The sequence below is a fragment of the Anthonomus grandis genome, chromosome 1, assembly GCF_022605725.1.
Source record: "Anthonomus grandis grandis chromosome 1, icAntGran1.3, whole genome shotgun sequence".
Taxonomy (NCBI): domain Eukaryota; kingdom Metazoa; phylum Arthropoda; class Insecta; order Coleoptera; family Curculionidae; genus Anthonomus; species Anthonomus grandis.
The window spans coordinates 9,849,713-9,865,243 of record NC_065546.1 but is presented as its reverse complement, the minus strand read 5'-3'; the positions used below and the strand labels follow the sequence as shown (position 1 = coordinate 9,865,243).

Below are 15,531 nucleotides of genomic sequence, written 5' to 3'. Positions count from 1 at the left end.
TACTTCAGTATGGAGCAATAGTGTTTTATGATCGCTACCATAATCTTCACATAATATTGAGAACAATCGGGATTGCAGTGAACGTGATTTGACAAAATTAATTATTTTTACTGACTCATCAAGAACCAATTTTAGATTTGGTGGCATTTTCTTAACCGCGAGTGATTGTTTATGCAGGATGCAGTGGCTGGAACTACAATTTGGCGCTTTCATTTTTATTCGTAATATTGCTCCTGCTGTTCTACCTGTCAGTGCCTTGGCTCCATAGGTATAAATAGCAATGCAATCATTCCAATCGAGTTGGTTTTCTTCAAAAAATATGTTAATCGTGATAAAAATGTCTTCTCCGGTTGTGTTAGTAAGCAGCGATGAGCACATAAGCAAGTCTTCTTCGAGTGAATGTTTATATTGATATCGCACAATTACTAGCAAGATGGTCGGTCCAGCAACATCAGTCGACTCAACAATTTTCAAGACGAATTTGTTATTTTGAAGCCGTCAAACCAGTTCTTGTTTTATCTATGTTGCAATATCCCCAATTCAGCGCGTAACTGTATCGTTCGAAAGCGGCACTGTAGAAAGATGCTTTACAGATTTTTCGTCAAGCATACATTTCGTTATGTCTACCACACATGGTTTTATTAGCTTTTCAGCGATAGTGTGCGCTTCTCCTGCTTGGGCAATGCGGTAACTAACCAAATACGATGCCTCCGTGGTCTTTTCATTCACAGTCTGAGTCGCATACATCATAGTTTTTTGGCTTCTTAATAATTGTTCTTTTTTACGTAGAAAAAATTCTTTACTTTTGTTTTTAAAGTCGGGATGTACAGTTTCTAACTGTCGGCGCATCTTAGTGGGTACCATCGAACTATTAGGAAGGAGTTTGCTGCACAACATAAAAAGAGGTGAGCCGTTGGAATCAACAAATCCGAGATAAATGTATGATTCTATAAAACTAGAACTTGACGCCGTCATATCACCTTGATTTGAATTTGACGCATCATCCAAGCGAACCACATTTTTTGCAACACCTTTAAGCCAGCGCTCCATTCTTCTTTAACACTAATTTGATTTGGTCAATTTTATGACAAATAGTATCTATTGTCGCACGAAGTATGAGATTTACAACCACTACGAACAACAACAAGTCAAGCGAACATAAAATACTGAGCGCGGTGTGAGTACATTTTGCGGTACGTTGCTTGATTAATAAATTCTCCGCGCCAAACAATCCTCCTTTATATTATACCAGCAACCATCGAATCATCTCGAATTCCTCAGAAACTTCGGAGAGCCAGACGATTTTCTCCGAAGTACGCGTTGACGCACGAGCACGAGAAACAGCGCGACGAACCGAGTAACGCTGTAACATTTCGATGTAATAGGTCGGGCATTCACTTAATAATACATATATTAAATTTTCGTATATGTACCAGTAACACCTATAAGTAGGCGTTTCGTTTTGGTTGTTTATTTTTATCTTAGACAACTTTATTCTTATAGGGTCCACTTTAATACATGCATTAATTTATTATGACTGCTGGCGGAGCCCTACCGGAGGTTTCGCGGAGCACACTTTGAGTAACGCTGATGTAAATAAAAGAAGCATTCGTCCCAAAGTTTGTACTAACCCTTGCCTTGAAACTTCCTATTATTCGGATGATTAGCATTAAAAGCACGTGCTGCTGCTCTAGCAGACTTATTTTGTTGATAATAAAGACCCACCAAGTTAATACTTTCTTGCAGCGTATATAAGGTATTGCAAGTATACAGGTATTTTTTTCTCTTGATTAGAGATAACACTTAACAAAAAAAATATTTAGACAGGCAACAAAAATGCAAGACTTAAACTTTGAAGAACGTTAGCCAGGTTTATTAATATTTCTTGAGAATTCAAGAATTGGTAAAATAAAAAAATAAAAATAGGGCTATGTAGAGAATAAAATTACCTTTAGTTAAAGGGATTGGTCGACTCCTACTTCCAATAAAAACAATGAGTTTGATGAAGAGATAACGTCAATAGAGAGTTAAAGAAACGCAATTTCTGTCAATAAATGTTACTGTCAGTATGAAATATGATGTGTTTGACCATTTTGGGCTAAACAATTTATTTTTCAAAATTTTAAGGGTGGACTGTTTTCTCTCGGATACCCTGTATACTAAGAGAACCACAATCTTTCATGCGTCTCCAAAGATGTCATGCTGTGTGCCCATCACTTGCCAATCCGGAATGATCGAATGACGAAGAACAGGCGGTATTGACGGTGTTGCCAATGCCGTTAGTGGCTGTCGATACATCTATTTTTCTACGCTGCTCACTGACATAATCTTCCTCCGTAACATCGGCTTCTGGCAAGCAACCATAGCTCGCATGGCAGACGGAGTTCTCTTCCCATCACTATTTGAGGCGGAAATTCTATTGTACTTTGTAACGAAGTTACAAGATTTTTTATTTTATAGTAATAAGGGTTAGCCCAGGAAGTATTTTATAAGAAAACTTAGATAGTTTTGCCTTGTTAACATTTAACCTCTAAATTTATAATTTGCATTACAAAAAGGTGCATTTTAAGCTTTACCTGTGAGTTATGAGGGGCTTGTAATCCTAAACATATATGAAACAACCAACTGAAACAGGCTTTTAGCCTGATAGTAAAGGGAAGGTTCGATTTCTTATACGTTATACCTGATTCTCCGTTGACTATGTTGTAATCTCTGCCTTTATTGTTTTTAGCCCTTGTTGTGCTTAGGATAGTAAAGAACCACAAATGCCTAAAACTGAGAGGTTTTTCATCACTATGCTTCCAGTTTTCCAGTTATTTTCATGAATTTCCCTTTCACGCTGTTGCAATGTTCACATGTTCTATTATGCAAATATCAAGGTTAACCTATCTTGGGAAGCCCTGTTAAATGAAGGGACATGCCTTGTCTGACAAAATATAATATACATAAATCATGATTTGGTTTCCCGCAGTTTTTCTGGAAAGCTGGTTTTCTTGTACCCATGTGACCAACTTTTATCTCGCTGTTCATTTTGTTGTCCGTATACGGTCATAGTCTATAAATCCATACCGTTTTTATAACGGAAAACTCTATTTTTATTAAGTTTTCCCAATTGCATTTTTATCCAACGATTGATTCCGAGGATGTTCGTGAGTCGTCGGCATCCAAATCCCTGCCATGAGTATAAAAAGGCTCACAGATTCGTCGCAGTAAGGTCGTACCACCTTTCGAGCGAAGTACCAGTAATTTTTCCCTTTTTCAATATTTACATTGAACTTTGTTTTAACGTTGGCAGTGTGAATTGGGTTAGGTAAGAGCCACCTCTTGACAATTGACCGGCCGCTTCCAAGCTCGCGTATTAGGATTGCTATCGTATCAGTTGCTATTAATATCGTTCCGTCTTCTTCCGTTTTATTTTATTTTGAAACTGTTGTTTGGGCTCATCTTTCTTTGTGTTTTGTAGGGCAGGTAGTAAGCGAGTTATGTTGTAAAATAATCGTAAAATTATCCGCGTTACGAGATTTTGGTTTCCATTTTTACATGCTTGGAAGATGGCGGTATTTTATTTTTCCGCTGTGAGTTTTTATCTGTGATTTGTTATTAGAATATTCATAGTGATTCCGCTCCGCTTTATGTACTTTTAAAACTAATGGTTTGGACACTATCTTTTTTCGCGTTTTGTAGGGCAAGCCACAGTCGCGTGTATTATTAACTGGTGCCTGGACCCTATCTTTCTTTGTGTTTTGTAGGGCAGGTAGTAAACGGATGATTACAACAATATTTCATTAATTTCGTTCGTGAAAAGTTATATTCTTGTTTGGAACCAGTGGAACACTCACTGCGGATTAATTGTGTATTTAATTGATAATTTTTATTGTTGACTTTTTATTTCCTGCTCTGTCCGCGGCCGTACTTTCCGTTTAATTTATTTTATTGATGAAAACTACTGTTTGGACATTATCTTTTTTCGTGTTTTGTAGGGCAGGCAGTAGCCACGTTTATTAATTATTACTTGTCTTCTAAAAGTGGTGAAAGACAAGTAATAACCGAGTCCGTGACATTATAATTACTATCCGTATATTAACAGAGCAGTGGTAAATCTTGACTAATTAATTAAGATTGCTTCGCTTACTTCAGGAATGTCATCCGTATCCGCTTGTACAAAAATGTCATAACCCCTTCCCTTGAATCATACTGTTTTGCGTCATTAATAGAGTGCCGCATTTCCCGGTACATTTTCCCAAATAACTGCCTATGCTTAATCATAGAAATTAGTAATGGGGGATTATTAGATTTAAAAGACACATTTGTTTATATTTAAGCAACCAAATCTGTTATCGTATTTGTAATAATAAAGATTAATAGCAATAAGATCTCATTATAACCGGACAGTCTACTTTCAATATCTACCTGGTTTCTCCACTGTTTAAAGGCTTACCCGAGAGGCATTTTTATTAACTTTGCTCCTATAACTGTACAAAAAAATAGTGAGGAGGGTTGACGAATACCCTGCGACGTCAAATGTTAGAGAGTGGACTTACGTCAAGTACGTAACGAATCCCGCTATAACTTTGATGAATGTCGATAAGCCACCAGGAATAAATGAAGAAACCTATCTCAGTTTTTTTGGTGACTAGAGAATACTTTTGCCAAATACCGATTATTTATGATTCTGTTTATTTATTCCACGATGTCATCTGACTGCGGGTATAATGCAGTAGTCCTCCTTATTAATTCAAAACTTCTTACAGATATTTTAGAACAAGCTGGATTCAAAAAGAACCGGAATGACACAAGTGTGCCCACTCCGGAATGACGAAGAATAGGTGGTATTGGCGGCGTTTCTAATACCGTTACAATATATAGAATACTAAGAAAAATAATGGTTTTTGAGAAGAGTTTTCTTTAAAGAAATTCACAAATAACTCAAAAACCAAGATGGTTAGAACCATTAAAAAAAATCTTAGATTTAATTAAGAATAAAACTTACCACGTTAATTCAGGTCAGATATCAGCTTAAGTGACTACCTACAATAAAAGAAGAAAGAAGTTTAATATCTTAAATTAAATTTTAAATACTATTAAATTGTATTATAATATCTAATACCGATTTATTTTCATATTTAATTTATTATAGCACTTAAGTGTTACCATCTTCGGAAAAAGATTAATACATTGTTAGCGAAACAGGAACCGAGAATGTAATAAAGTCTTAGTCGTAAAACTGTTTCGTGATTTGAGTGTTACACCATAAACCAACCATAAACCAACGGTTCCAACCATAGGATTATTTGAAAACACAAAAAAAGGCAGTAATGCTAGGTCAAGGAGGACTCTGGCTAGGAAGACTCTGATGCAAAAAGGGGATAAGTAACATTTATTAGATTTCACAGAAGGAGCAAACAACTTTTTTATTTTTTTAGGTTGATTTTAATGTTATTTAAAAAAGAGTTATAAAAACTGATTGTTTTGATCTATAAAATGTAAAATTATTTTCAGAAATAAGGTAGAAATTTGCGAAAAAAGATTTGTGGTGCATAAACGGGATATGTTAGTCTTTTTTAAATATATTTTTTAAAGAAGGTGCAAGAAAGGGATAGGTAAAAAATATTATTGTTTTAAATGAAACTTCATTTTTAGTTTTCTAATACTTTACTTTAGATAAAAACATAACCTTTTATAAAAGAGCAAAGCTGCTAAAAAATAAAAACTAAAAATATGGTAATGTAAAAGTAACACATATTTCAGTACTTCTAGATATAGAAATAATGCTTTGTAAAAATACGTTCAAATTTACAACAAAAATCCTAAGATAAAAAATCTTATTCAACATCTGAATTATCGGATTCGCTAACTGCCGAATCTTGATTATTTGAACACTTATCTGATTTAAGAGACAAACAAAAGTTCATATCATTTTTTCCTACATATTCATTGGCCAGCACCATTACATTTTTATATTTCAAATCTTTCAAAGCCAACTTATCTAAGTAAGCATTTTCCATATTAGTTAATGTAGGATTTACATTATTTTTTAACAATGCAAAATTTATTACAGGAGCATCGGAGCTAGCTGACGTGCTACAAGCAACTTCACCCATGTTTTTGAAGTATTTGAATACCCTATAGGAGGAAATTGACAACTTTTCTTTTGTTTCAGATTTTGGAGATGGATGAAAAAAACTTTTTAAATGATCAGTTTAGTTAAAAACTATAGATTGTTTAACTTCAATAACATGAAATTTTCGTGAATATGACTTAACAATTTGCATATAATCTTGCGGTAAAAAAATTCTATCTACACGACGTTTTCTCTTCTCTATTATGCCGAAAAACCTGTCGCATGGTAAGAAGCTATGCCCTGGCTCAGGAAAACGATGCACGATTGTATCAAATCTTCCTGTATAACACAAAGTTACTAAAAACCTAACCAGGGTATGGTTTTTATTTTGAGCGCCACAGTTATCACTAAATAAGTACAGAATTTTTACGTTTGCGCTGAGTATGTTCTCAATATAATATTGTAAAAAGCTTAAAACATCGTTGGCTCCTTTTTTACAAATAGTTTCATCATACATAAAGAAATGTCCCGATTTTTTTTTCGCCGAATGCACACAAACATTTTGAACCCATAGCTGACGCAAATAAAAAGCATCTCCAGATGGTACTTTGGGAAGTGGCATATTTTGCTGAAAGTCAAAAGACAGTTCAACATGATCATTTTCTTCTGCCTCTTTTGATTTTTCTTTCAGTTCTTTGTAGAACCACTCAGACTTTAGAACATGTAGTTTTTTTTGGGTTTCGAAACTTTTCTTCTCTTCTTCTGATTCAGCTCCCTAAATCTTGTTTTCGAACATATCACATTTTTTGCACGTATCTTTTCTTGGACGGCTTAAACTGATATTAAAATTTTCCCGAAAATAACGACCATAAAAATCATAACATATTTTAGGTTTAAACGGTAGTTTGTCTTGTTTTAGTTTGTAATTTTCTGGCTCAAATTTTTTCAGGTATAGATCGTACATGATTGTAAGATTTAAATCAGGAGACAAATACTGCTTGCTGCTTCTTGCTCGAGAATAATGCGATATTTGGTTAGGAAAGCTCTCAATATGCTCACGAACTTGCTTTCTTAAAAATTCCGGAATCATATTTGGTCTATCACCGTGCTTACCTCTTTTATCTTGAACAGGAGTTACGTTGGCTGTTAAATGACTTGCTATGCGTTCCAAGCGCTTTTTGCCGATTCCGTGGATTAAACATAAAGCTTGCTTACAGACTGGTAACTCGAATGCTCCCTTTCTAAGCTAAAATATGAATAATAAAACAAGATGCAAAACCCTCAGTAGCTTACCTTATACTTATAGGTATAATTTCTTTGTGGATTAATGTTTAAATTATTTTTACGACGTCTTCTAATCTGGCTAACCGTAATTAACCTAGATAAATATGAATCCTGTTTTTCTTGATCTGCAAGGTCATTAAATGATGAAAATAGTTTATTTTCCTCATCAGGAGAAAGCCTTTTTATACACTCCTTTTCACATTTGCAGTCACTGCCTTGTGTCCTTGCTGGTACTATTTCTCCCGACGTTATGGACTTATAGGTTTCTCCTTTAGCTCTTTTTACCTTTTGCATATTCCTTTTCCAACTTTTCACATCACGCTTTTTTTCTTTATAGTCCCGTTGGCTTCTGGTACTTCTACTGGTTCGACAGTTTCACATTCAGAAGATGAACTTTGTGAGGATGGTTGATATTCGCTCTCCAAACTCTGAAAAGGCTCACTATCCTCTTTTACACTTTCAGTACTCATAATAATTTATTATTTATTTTTAAAACAACAATGTAACAAAAACTGCAACAAAAACCAACCTGAATTACAACGCGCGAAGCTTTCTTGTCTACGAAAACAAAATACTAACTACTTATCCAACAGCGTTCCCGCACACTCCGTCGCTTGTAAACAAATATGACCGTTTTACTGCTGCAGGGAAGGGATGTGGTATTTATATCATAAAATGAAAAGTATTTGTGGTGCAAGAACGGGATAAGTTACACTACACATATACCCTTAATGCACCAGTACATCATAGAGGATATGTTGTAACATATTTTCTAAACTACATCCAAAATAACCTCAATTTTCCAAATTTTGCACATATCCCCTTCTTGCATCATAGTCTTCAATAAAAGAAGAAAGAAGTTTAATATCTTAAATTAAATTTTAAATACTATTAAATTGTATTATAATATCTAATACCGATTTATTTTCAGATTTTATTTATTATAGCACTTAAGTGTTACCATCTTCTGGAAAAGATTAAAACATTGTTAGCAAAATAGGAACCGAGAATGTAATAAAGTCTTAGTGGTAAAACTGTTTCGTGATTTGAGTGTTACACCAACGGTTCTAACCATAGGATTATTTGAAAGCACAAAAAAAAGCAATAATGCTAAGTCAAGTCTACATAGATAAAGTATGACTATGTATGTTAGTATGTTAAGGTTACGCAGTATAGCGTCGAAGGGATCGAAGATGATCTCTGCAAAAGTTATTCTGATGGTTCGCAAAAAACTAGGTCCGTCTTTATTTTTAGTACTTTCACCTGATTTGATGAATTCGTAGTTTCAACACTTAAACTGAGTCACTGCTTATGATTTTGACATTTTATGCACTACAGAGACCTGCCTAAGGTCAGAAATATCCACTACAAAATTATGTCTTAATAGCTATAAAGTCTTCTGGTCTGACAGTAAATTTGAACCAGTTTACTCTTGGCGGTGGTTTACATTAAGGAGTTTCTCACAGATTTATGTCAGAGAAAATAAATTTAGCCGATTTTTTGATATCCTGGACCATGCACTCTTGTATTCCAAACTGCTTTAATATGGGTGCTCAGATGCTTCTTTAAATATTATCCCATCTTTTCTTAATAATAGATTTCAAAAAATAACATACAATGGAATTTCTTCTCAGACCCTAAGTATTCATTCCGGTGTTTTTCAAGGCTCTATTTTATCTCCTTTGCTTTTTATAATATATACCGCTGATATTCTTCGTTCTACTAATTTCTGTACAGCTACCGCCTTTGCTGACGATACGCAACTGGTATATAACTTTGATGCCACCAACTTTGCTGATGCAACACAGCATGTTAATCACGACTTAGAAACCATTAGGTCTATGTCTATTGAACATAATCTAAAACTTTTATAACTTCAATAAATCCAAGCTTCTATGTTTTGCAAGTAAAAATAGTAAATGATTGTCAAAAATAATGTTGATATTAACCTAGGAGGGGTCATACTTCCTTTTGTAGCTTCCGCGAGAAATTTAGGTTTACATATGGACAAAGATCTTCGTTTTAGTTAATATTTCAATCAAAGAAGCCTTTTTGTCCCTAAAATTATTTTTTATTCAGAGACACTTTCTTTTTACTTCTGCAGAAAAACTAACTGCCTTTAGTGAAATTTTGCCGAAAATTTAAACAGAATTGACCTGTGCTCATATTTCGCACAATTTTCCAGGTATCCAGTTCAGTGTGTTATGTATCTGCGATTAGCTGTGATTTGTTTTCATTTAGGTGTGCTGATACGTGGGATAAAAAATAATTTTTAATAAAGCAGTTTTTTATATTGTTGTAAAGGAACTGACAAATAAGCAGTAAAAACTTTGAATCGAATATAGACATCAGCGACATTACATTTGCATAAGTAGCTATTGCAATCAATTTTTATGGTGAGAATGACAAGGGAAAATGTAAACAACAGAAGTGAGGAATAGATTCTGAGAAAAAGAAGCTGTTGTGTTAAATCTATGAACAGCAAAAGACATGTATGGTTTTTTAACAGCCCTTATATCTTTAATACTTGAGTTTACATTTTTAAGCCTTAAAACTATGAACATTTCGGTATTAAATAACTCTATTTAAAATTCTACGTATGTGAAAATTATTTTACTCCTGATTCATTTATGATTATATTCAAGAAAGGGCCTTAAACTAGATGCCATGTCTTCAGTTGATCTCCCAGGCTTAATACAAGTTAAGTTAGAATGGTCTTCACAACAAGTTAACTCTTTAGAGGTGTAAGCTTAAGCTTAATTAAATAATAAACTACTTGGGTAAGATATGATAAACGAAGTTTTTTAATTAATAATTTAGCTTTATCATAGTAAAAAAAATATACTTAACCTAGTAAAGTGTCTCTTAGACTGAAACCACTGTTGTGTGGTCAAACAATATTTTGAATGATATATTTAAAATCAATAAAATAATACCCTTATATTTGTTTGAGCTAAGATGTATACGACATTCCATTTAAAAATGTCTTTTTTCAGACCACAGTTATAAAGAATTAACCACTTTTGTTCATGTAGAGCAGCAACCGACAACAGAAAATCCTGATGGGTTGAAAGTTAAAAAACTGCGCCCGGGTCTTTAGTAATACCTTAGGATCCTAGAAGGATAATTTGGCAAAATGAGGTGAGAATTTATTTTGTGAAATGATTTTAAAAATTAATGCTTCAAAAAATGCTTTCTATTTCTAGATAGTGAAGTCCGTAATAACTGCGCAGTGAAGCTCAATACCCAGAGTAATTATCTTGTCTATGTATAGACTTTTTGACAGCCTCAATGTCAAAACTTACTCTAAAGCCAAGGCCAAATCTGAGGGAAGAGCAATTTCAACAGTTTCAATGCATGAGCAATTTTGGATTCTATAAAAATCTTAAAATCTAAAATTTTCAAAGGCAAATAAAAAAATGGTAACTCCTGTACATTTTACTTTTAACATGTTTTCTTTATGCCTTTCATTACTAATTTGTTATTAATTATTTAATTTATATTATCTACTAAGCAATAATAGTGAATTGAGAGAAATTTTTATTTCCTTTTTACATTTACCATAACCTTTTGCCACACCTTGTATGAAGTATACTTTGCAAACTTTGCTCTTCATACAATAAAGTTTATTATTAATTTAAGTTGTATGCTTAGACATTATGAAATTTAGAAAAATGTTTATATTTTAATTAATATTTTATCAAGCATGTATACCTATTAATTTTGATTGCATAAATTGTCATTTTTTTTCTATAAACTCTTTATAATATAGTATAACATATGTGCATTTTTTATCTTTTATTTCTGCTGCTATAATTTTTACTTGTTGCTTCTTTTATTACTAATTTGTTGATGCGGTTATTTCTTGGTGATTTTATTAAATTTTTATTTTATACATTTACTACAACCTTTTGTAATTCCCTGAATAATTTCTATTTTACTTTTAAATTAAGTAGAAACTTAAGGCATTATGGAATTTTTATATTTTATTGAATGTTTTAACAAGCGTATGCAACTGTTAATTTTTATTGTATTACTTGTGAATTTTTGGCTATAATCTCTTATAATATAGTAATACATTTTGCGACTATTTATTATTTAATTTCTTAAACTCAGATCTATGTATCTATTAGGAAATGTATAAGTTTTTCAGAAATTATAGTATGCAAATTGGGACAAATCGAGGAATTCAAATAAGAAAAAAAATGTCCTAATTTAACACTGTTTCAATCTGACTACTTTTATTTGCAATTTCCGAAAGAATCAAACATTTGGCACTATTTTTAAGAGCACGGTATAGTAGAGAGTAATTCAAATTTGGCGCCATACTCAAATTTTAAATTACTCGCTAGTATGACGTCACAAACCCATTTTTATTTCCGGTTAGTACTACTGGTCGACATTCAGAGGGCACAACAGTCAATCTACGTTCAGTGTTCTATTAACTCTTATGAGTTTCATATCTAAGAAGTCCTACGAACATCTATGTAGGTACTATGTTCAGAAAGACTGCCCCGATTGTCCTTTTGCTTGTTCCTTCAGTTGTTCTTTACAGAAGTTATAAAATAATATATACATGTATAATAATATCGTGGGCTTAAAGGTAAAAGTGACCAAGTCCAAAATCGCCATTTTTCTGTTTTTTTGACCAACTCTCTAAAAAATCATATATCCTTGCCTGGAAAAACTGACCAAGTCCTCCCAGGGTTCAGAAGCAGGTACATAAAATAAGTTAATAATGATCAAGTTTTCTAAAGTGAAAGTTGATATCAGCTTAAATTTACCATCTCTATTTAAGCCGATATTAATGACTAAGTATATGAAAACCATATGCAAAAATGATTAAGTTTCGTCAGGTTAAAGTGACCATGTCTACATAGTCACTTTTGGTTATAGCATATCAGATTTTAATGTGACCAAGTAGACATGGTCACTTTAACCTGACGAAACTTAATCATTTATGCATATGGTTTTGATATACTTAGTCATTGATATACTACTGTTTGCAGTTGTTTTGTTTGTTTTGCGCTGTGAAGTTGCCGCTTTTTGTGATTTATTTATTATAATGAGTGCTAGATCTCGATATATTGCTAAATTGGCATTACAAAAATCAAAAACTCTTGTTCATATTGATGCTGAAGGTAAGTTTTGTATCGATATAATTAGATTTTTACATTTTATAGGTTAGGTCAGTAAAAAGTTTTTATATTCTTTTTTTTTAAATTAAACTGTTTAATTCTAGGCCCACTGTATGAGGAATTAATAAGGCAAACTAACGAAATATCAAATGTTGCTAATGTTTTGGGTCATTCAGAAACCGTTATCAATCCCATCATTGCATCAGAGGATGCCCCTGTAAATAAAAACACCTCAGCTTCTTCCTCAGCAGTAGCTGAAGGTAAATATTCTTGAAATAATTTAAATAAAAAATATTTTCTTTGCTATAATTAAGTATAGCTTCTTCTGTATGTACATACATTGTTATGTTATATGTATACAGTATTATTATTTTTTATGTACGTATAACTAAGTAAATAGGTTAGGATTTGTTTTTTTTAATTATCCTATGCAAGTTTGTGCCTGAATAATGGTTAAAAAGAATAGGAATGTTCTGTTTTTCAAATCCTCAGGATTAGAATTTTTAAAGCCCATCATAGAATAGAGCGTAAAATTGATCAAAATAGTAAAAGTACAAAACTAATTAATTATTATAAGTATGTATAATTTTTTCTATTGTATTAGTAAAAAAATATGTTTTTAGTGCTTATAAATTAAGTGCATTAAGTGTGTGTTTTGTACCTATTTCTATTTTGAATTCGTACGTGTAAATTAAGGTCTTTATATTACTTTATATTATTACTGCGTTTTATTTTCAGTTATAAAATATGATCTTGTGGCAGAAAAGACAAAAGGGGTTTGCAACACTTTCGCTGACACTAATTTACCATCGACGTCAGACACCCAACGTATTCTTCGCCCTAAAAATCTGAATGCGAACCTTTATGAAGATCCGCACTCTCCTATGGGAGTGGTAGAATTTGAAGAAGGTAGTTCAGACGAGTATAATCCTACTGACGATGAAGACAATCATGATGGTGAGCACAACAATGTATCTACTGCAACTAAACAAAAGAGCAGGTGGAAAAAATCATACCCTGATCAGTGGAAAACAGCCATAAATAAAAAGAAAAGGTCTTTGGAGGAACCTTATGAAACCAATAAAAAAATGAGAAGTGCAAAAATTCCCAAAGATGTCGATTGCGAGCTCTGCAAGTTTAAATGTAAACAACACTTTAATTTGGACGATAGAAGAAAATTGTGTGCTACCTACTGGCAATTAAATTATGATCGACAAAAAGATTAGATATTGGCCCGTGTAAAATCAGTTAAACCCAAGTATATGCCTCGCACTGAAACCTGACCGGCAAAGCAAGCAAGCAGATCATATTTTTTTTAAAAAGAGGCTCACGAAATCCGTGTTTGCAAAAAGTTTTTTTAAACACTCTAAGCATTATTCACGGGCCCGTTGACCATGCCTTTGCTGGAGTAAATGAGCATGGCTTATTTAACTTACCAGATCAACGTGGTTGTAAGGCACTAGGTAAGAAAACTTCCCAGGAGCTAGAAGAAAAAGTTAAAAGCCACATCGAAAGTTTCCCTACCCTTGAATCCCATTATTGCAGAAAATCTAATAACCGGAAGTACTTGGACCCTAGCCTATCAATTACAAAAATGTATCAGTTATACATAGAAGCATATAACAGCAATAACGAGCCAAAAGATTCTGAAGCGACGTATCGACGTATTTTTTGCAGTAAATATAATTTGGCTTTTTTCAAGCCTAAAAAAGATCAATGTTCCACTTGTGAACAATACAAAAATAAACTCATAACCATTGAGGATTATCAAGAACACATACGTCGGCGCAATGAAGCAAATGCTGCCAAGATGCAGGATAAGGTACGAGCCTCTAATGATAAGCATTTTACTAGCATCACGTTTGATTTGCAAAGTGTTTTGCAAATTCCTTTCTCCGATATATCCCAGTTTTATTACAGTATGAAATTATGTGCTTTTAACTTAACTGTCTATGAAGCAGCGACACCAAATAATGCATATTGCTACGCGTGGACGGAGACTAACGGTCAACGAGGGAGTTCCGAAATCGGAACTGCATTATTTGAGTGGGTAAGAACAATTCCAAAAGACGTAACAGAGATCAGCATGTATTCAGATACTTGCATCAGTACAGGGTGAGTTTTTCAAAGCGCGGAGTAGTATTATGCATTGATGATAATATTTATCGATGACGTGCTCCTGGACTATTATTTGGTTAAGCATTCTTCACATTTTAAAAATATTTTGGACTATACAGAGTGCTCCGAAAAAGCAGGGCACTACAAAAGTTAATTTTTTTAAATGGAACACCCTGTATTGCAAAACATTTTTGAATTCTTTGCGTAATTACCAATCTTTTTTGATAATGGTTTAATATGCCAAAAACTAATAGTTTAGGAGATAAATCAAATTTTGTTAAAAATTTAGAATTTGCACGCATCTCTTTAATATTAAAATTTAGCACCTACATTTTGAATACAGACTTAATTTTTATCATCAGAAGTAAAATAAAGTTACTTTGATATGCGTGCTATGTAAAATTATTCATTTTGTTATACAATTATTTTGTTTTTTTTTGAAAGGCCAAACTTGCCCAACTTTAAATATAAAAATCTCTCCTATTTTAAATGAAACACCCTGTATATTTTCATGTCATCTAATAGCTTACTTAAGAGCCTATACATTTTATTAATAATATTCTATCCCTATCTCTAATAGTTTTTGAAATATACTTATATTTCTTCATTTCGTGTTATTTTTTTCTTATAAAATGAAACAAATTTATGGACGTTTCTTTTTATTAAATTCACTTATTTTTATATGATAAAAGTTAATTTCTGTTCAACAAATGTTCAAAGATATGTCCTCCTTGTTCGATACAAATATTAATTCTTTTAATTATATTTTGTCGAACATGGTATAACATTCCTGGTGTTACGGTTTGACAGGCATCCCTAATTCTAATAATCATATCCTCCCTTGTAGTTGGTTTTGTTGCATAGACTTTATCTTTGAGATAACCCCACAGAAAGAATTCTAGCGGCGTAAGATCGCAAGACCTTGGCGGC

At 32.9% G+C, this 15,531-nt stretch overlaps 1 protein-coding gene across 1 annotated transcript in view; it reads right to left on the bottom strand.

The window, feature by feature from the left end:
* The window catches only part of LOC126744524 (tyrosine-protein phosphatase Lar), a 1,889,525-nt gene that overhangs the window by 1,485,821 nt on the left and 388,173 nt on the right, over positions 1 to 15,531 (bottom strand). Inside the window, exon 3 of the mRNA XM_050451972.1 lies at positions 4,991 to 5,028. The gene's annotated coding sequence lies outside the window, so the exon portion shown is untranslated. The remainder of the gene's footprint in view (positions 1 to 4,990; positions 5,029 to 15,531) is intronic.